This window comes from Ambystoma mexicanum, chromosome 7p (assembly GCF_040938575.1).
Source record: "Ambystoma mexicanum isolate Mex_15411 chromosome 7p, UKY_AmexF1_1, whole genome shotgun sequence".
Lineage (NCBI taxonomy): Eukaryota > Metazoa > Chordata > Amphibia > Caudata > Ambystomatidae > Ambystoma > Ambystoma mexicanum.
Window position 1 is genome coordinate 460,828,586 of NC_090939.1, and position 6,000 is coordinate 460,834,585.

The following is a 6,000-nucleotide window of genomic DNA, read 5'->3' on the forward strand; positions in this document are numbered from 1 at the left end:
CGTATGCCAATCTCTATATGGGACACTTCGAGACTCAACACGCATGGCAGCATCTGGCTTTTTCCCCTCACAACAAGGTATCTTTTTGGGGCAGATATATCGATGATATAATAAGGATTTGGAACGGTACAAAAGGAGGAACTTATGGAGTATTACAACTATTTGAACACAAATATGTACAATCTACAACTTACAATAACAGACAGTCAATCTGAAATAGATTTTCTGGATCTTCATTTGTACATCAAAGACCAGACCTTTCATACTACGTTATACACAAAACCGACAGCCGTGAATAGCATCTTACATGCATCAAGTAACCATACGAGACACACAATATTCAATATACCTTATGGAGAACTGTTACGCAACAAAAGAAATTGTACCACAGTGGAAAAATTCAACAAACATGTAACCGGAGCAATAGAAAAATTCAAACTGAGAGGTTATAGTCCAAAACATTTACAAAAACTATACCAAAAAACCAAAAGAAGATCCTAAGTAGATGTACTACAGAAGAAAGAAAAATCTGTTGGAACAACAACAAACAAATAAACTAAGATTCATAACAACGTATAGCACAAACAATCATATCATTAAGAAAATCCTTAATAATTAAAAGAAAATTAAACAACAGGAGAAACATACAACATGGCTACAACCACCGACAAAAGGGAACTATAAAAGTGTGGACAATGCCACATGTGCAAATATTCGATCAATGCTAAACAAATATCACCAAACCAAATGGTACACGAGTACCCATCCAAGATTTCATCAACTGAAACAGCAAATATGTTATCTATGGTATTGAATGTGTTTGCCACAAACTTTACATAGGCAGTACTATCAGAAAACTTAAAACACGTATTGGAGTACATATAAGGGCAAACGTACATCAAGATCCAAGATCACCTTTAGCAACACATTTTCAATAAACACATTCAGAGCAACAATTATCCAAATTGAAATGGTACGGAATTGAAAAACTGCTGACTCCTCCAAGAGGAGGAAAATGGAAACATTACTTAGAAGAAGGGAGGTATGCTGGATATGTTCCATGGGCACTTGTCACCGTGGTTTAAACATTGATCCAGAGATACACCATTTTCTTTGAACAGAACACCATTTTTTTTAACTGAACAACCATGTATGCAAATTGAAACAGTGTTACATTGTAAATAAGTGAACAATTGAGATTCTACTATAGTATACTATGTACATACTGTATGCATGTGTAAGATTTTTTTTTACGAGTTTAATGTATACCAGCCTCTGCCCTATTATCAATTTATCAGGTGAGAACAACACGTGTCGCCTCAGTAATCAACAACACCATAACATAAAAAATATTAAAACCGCATTAAACTAAATTAGACCAGGATTTAGCACACTAAATATGTAGAAACCAACCAGGCAAACCTAAAATAAAACAGTGATTACGTATCTCATTGATACGCATAACATCATTTCCCAATTCAAGATGGCGGCAACAAGCATGCCAGTTACAACGTCATCACGTTTGTATCACGTGATATTTTTTTAACACAAAATAAACAATACAGTACGGCAGATCCACAGCAATCGGACCGGCAAGAAATCATGAGGCGCTAATAAAGAAATCAAGGTGAGACTATATTATAACCTTAGTTGTACCAATATCATCAGAAACTATAGATATTCAAGGCTCTGAAAACCATTCTAAAAGACATACACACTTTCATTTACAGGGAGGGCACACAGACAAACTGAACCTAATATTAACCAACAATAATGAAGGTGTAAGCTTAGATTCAGACAACTAATTAAACAGTTGGATGATACCAGTTCAATTACGTACTGAATGAAATCAACTTTAATCCAAGGGGAGCACAAAATCAGCATATCTATGGATTGGGGCAACTATTGAAGGATAACAATAACTGATTTAGACAAGTTTAAAAACAGTTGAACAAATCATTGAATGAAGTCAATTCAATAGATTCAGAAAAGCAACTAAACAGTTGAATGATATCAATTCAATTGCACGTACTGAATGAAACCAACCTAATCAAATGTACTAAAATAAAATCTCAGGTGGAAAACCAATAATGTCTCATGTAATTATTCAAAAGAATCAATATCTAAAAAACAAAGAAAGTCCAAGCGCATAACAAGCGAACTCTGAAACCCTCAATATTTCGAGTTTGGAATTGGCAAAGACAGGAGACTTTAATGACGTTCAATCTATATTTATAAAAGTACAAATTTGGTTGTAGGTTTGAGGCTTGGCAAAGAGTTGCTCCGCCTACAATTCCACACCGTTTCACCACTCTGCACCACATTTTGCATAGTTAACGGTTAGGACCCTCCGGCATAACTCGCTACATGACACTTGGACACCACACCTCTTACCCCGGATTTCAGTACCTTCACACATGAGACGGTTGCCGGAAATCGGTGAAACATCAATGTGGTCGTAGAAGGACCAGTCTGCACACGAGGAACAAAACAAACCATGTTTCAAGGCCCTGGAATGCACGGTTTGCGAGATATTTGCACCGCAATGCACCACAAGGAATTGCACCACACTGGGTGAGGAAACAGGTGGGGAGAGAGCACAGAAGGACCCAGTATGCAGCAGCACACCAACACTCGCCTCCCCCCAACGTCTGCTCCTGGCTATGTAAGCCATTCTCACTGCAGTTTACTTTAGGGTGCAAAACACATCAAGCGATAAGCGAATCAGGACAGCGACCTACAGGATCAATGATTTTCAACAATTGATGAGTGCTGTCATGCCTGTCTACAGAACCCGTTCAGAGAACGAGTACTTTTTGCTAGTATTATATATTACTATTAATAATTACAATCACAGTGACACTCAGCTGGACAGCAGGCTCGGCTTTCTCCTCTCACTGCAAGCATCCTTATATCTCTGAGAGGCTCCACAGGGAAAGCTCAAGACTTGGGAGGAGTACATAGGACCAGTAGGGGTTATAGAGGTCAGGAGAGCGGTATGGGTGCAGGTGGAGCGGTAGAATACAGAGCCCAGGGAAGCAGTACGGAGACCATGGGAAGTGTACAGTGCCAGAAGGAAGGGTGCAGCGCCAGAGGGGGTGTTGATAGGCCAGGAGATACAGAGGCCTGGGGAAAGTGGCAGAATGTGAAGGCCAGCGAAATGCATGGAAGCAGTGGAGTGGTATGAGAGGGTAGAATTACTTGGGGGGGGGGGTATGTATCCCACTGCTAGGTATTACACTAGAATTTAATGTTATAGGAGCTGTGCTCTGCTACCAACAAGCACTGGAAAAGGCAACAGTTTGGGCTTTTGCGTAGGCATGTGATAAGCATTTGCGTAGGCATGTGATAAGCATTTGTCAGGCACTGCATAATGGTACTACCAGTCCATAACATGTCAGCTCCTGGAAAATGGTGTGATTATCTGGGCATACAATAGCAGTGCTGGGCAAATGCCTATCAAATACTTATAGACAAGCCAAAACTTTTGGCTTTGTCAATCCTTGTTTTTAACTAGACATCAGTGAAAGGAAAAGCTATAGATTAAGTGGCTCAAGGCACACTAAGTTTAGACGTTTTTATTGCACTAGAGGGGTATTTGCAGCTGCAAATATGCCACTCACTCTCAGCAGACTGCTTAGAAATAACACTGGCAGGCCAACGTTTAATGTTACTGCTTCATAGAGCCAGCTCAGACAGATACCAGAAGGATGTGTTTCGGACAGAGAGAGGGGGGTAATGCCTTTAGGAACTTGCATTGCCAGTCAACTAAATAACACCCACAAGCTGTGTGTCCTTGCTCACATGTCATTTCACTCCTTGCTGTACCCCAAAGGAATCGTTTTGGCTTATGGATAGCCCTTAACCACCATCAACTAGCCTTGGATTTAAGTCAATGCAAACGGTTCAAGTTACATTTACCTGACTGCAACAATCACCCTGTCAGTGTCAGCAAGGCGTGTTGGATAGCGTTTTGGGGTCACGCACAGTTTCTGAAACAATGGTAATATGTATTTCTAAAGATTCACAGCCGCACTGCTGCCTCGGGGCAATCTTTGTCAACAGGAACACCGCCGGGTGCAGAGACGTTGTTGACTGGCAACCAAATGAATACGGAAAAGATAATTACCGGGATGACCCCACTGATCTTACGCATAATGCTACGCAGCACGGGACCGATTTCTATTTGTGGCCAGACACTCACCTGGCCCGTACTCCGCGCCTCGCCTGGCAGACACTACTGATTTTTCCCTCGGGTACCGGGTGGACCGAATTCCTCCTCCCCACCGTTATAGCTCAGCTCCCTTCAGCTCAAAGCCGCCTATCACCATGGAAACGTGACGCGATCCCAGACAGAGCAGCGGCGCTTCGTCTCGCGAGACATTACGAACGTCACATTAGTGACGTCTGAGTGTTCGCCTGTTTGTAATTGAAGCATTCATGCTGACCAGCGCTGGCGGTGGTAAAAGCTTTCGAAACTACCTCATTTAAACAACAGAAGTGTTTGCAAAAGGCAGGAAGCGGCGCAACACCACTGAGCTTATTGTGCCTCAGCACCGCCCTAATAATGTGCTGTTTCGGAAGGGACCCGCTGACCAGCTTTAGCAGCGCTTTTCTTAGTCGTGAACATGTAAGCATTTGGTACTGCAATGGGACATTTCCAACGAGACCGATGCAGCTCCATTTAACTAGCAGAAAACGTGCCTGCTTCCAAAATAAAGTGAGTAACATAATAAAGTTCCTTTTTAAAGTTTAGTTTACTACGTTAACATGCAAAAAAGGTGTTGCTTTCACGTTCATATCAAATGTTATTAACATCATGTATAGCAGCTATATAGAAGGTTGTGACAACTTCTTTACCAGGTGACATTTCTACAAAGTTTATGTTAGTGTTGTGATGGTGTTCGTTATGGCGAAGCATAAAAATAACGTGCAAAATCTATGATAAGCATGCTTTTTACACCGTGCCATGTTTTCAGTTATTTTTATGAGGGGCGGGGGGCAGGGGGGCATGGAAAGGAATTGTTTCCACCACCCCAATCCCCTAAATTAGAAAAAGCACAGGAATTATGGCCAGCTGGCATTTTCATGCTGGCGCACATGCTTTGGATTCTTATGAAATCTGCCTGCTTTATACACCAACTATAAGTAGTCGGATTCCTGGAGAATCCATCACAAATTCCACCTTCCATGCATAAATGGCAGGCAGCATTCACTCAATTTTTATTAAAAGTGAAAAACTAGGCCATACAGCACTGCTATGCATTTAGACTTTTATTTTGCACTTCATAGTGCAGCTGAACAAATGTTAAAGCAGGGTACCTCTTGCACTTAAGTTAAAATGTAACAAGTTCCTGTCTGGCAATTGATGTTTTTAAATGAAAAGGCTCCCCATATTTCTTTAAGTGCTGAAAGCACAGACAGTGATGTATGTCAGAAGATGTTCAGTCTGCCATTTTTTTTGCATTCTAGGACTTGTAGTTTTCCATTCAGGGGCCAGAAAGTAAAGGTGCAAGGATATTCTTTTCACTGAACATGGGTCGTAAGTATTTAGATATTGTCAGGTTGCTTTACCATGAGATTTGTGTGTAAACCCCATAAGACTGTATTATTGTAGTCTTTGAAAGCAAAAACTTAAATATTTGTACTAAGTAGTACAGGATCTGTAACTGGTGGAATAGGGAATTAACACAGAAGCAGGACAAGGTCCCTTGAGCAGCGTTGATGTGTGCAGATCTAAAAACATAATGCAGTGTGCAGTGTCTAAGCTTTAGGTAGGTTGTGACTTGTCTGGAGAAGTGGTTAGTATGCGGTCCCGATTGCTACGTACATTCTGTGGTTGTCTGTGAGTAGTAAAGCATGATACCTTTCAAACTAGGCTTGACAGGTTTAGGGCGGGATATCCGGTCCCTATGACATCACATCTGGGGTGTGGCCCCCTAGGTGTGGGATGTCCTGGAAGTTCCACCTGGGCAAAAAATCCAACCCGGAAGTGATGTA

The 6,000-nt window shown here is 41.3% G+C and overlaps 1 protein-coding gene across 2 annotated transcripts in view; it reads right to left on the reverse strand.

The window, feature by feature from the left end:
* The window catches only part of CCDC181 (coiled-coil domain containing 181), a 472,735-nt gene extending 468,383 nt beyond the window's left edge, over positions 1-4,352 (reverse strand). The window contains exon 1 of one of the 2 annotated variants that reach the window (XM_069636478.1): positions 4,205-4,352. The gene's annotated coding sequence lies outside the window, so the exon portion shown is untranslated. The remainder of the gene's footprint in view (positions 1-4,204) is intronic. The other variant, XM_069636479.1, reaches the window with a different exon arrangement.
* Between the last annotated feature and the right edge of the window lie 1,648 nt (positions 4,353-6,000).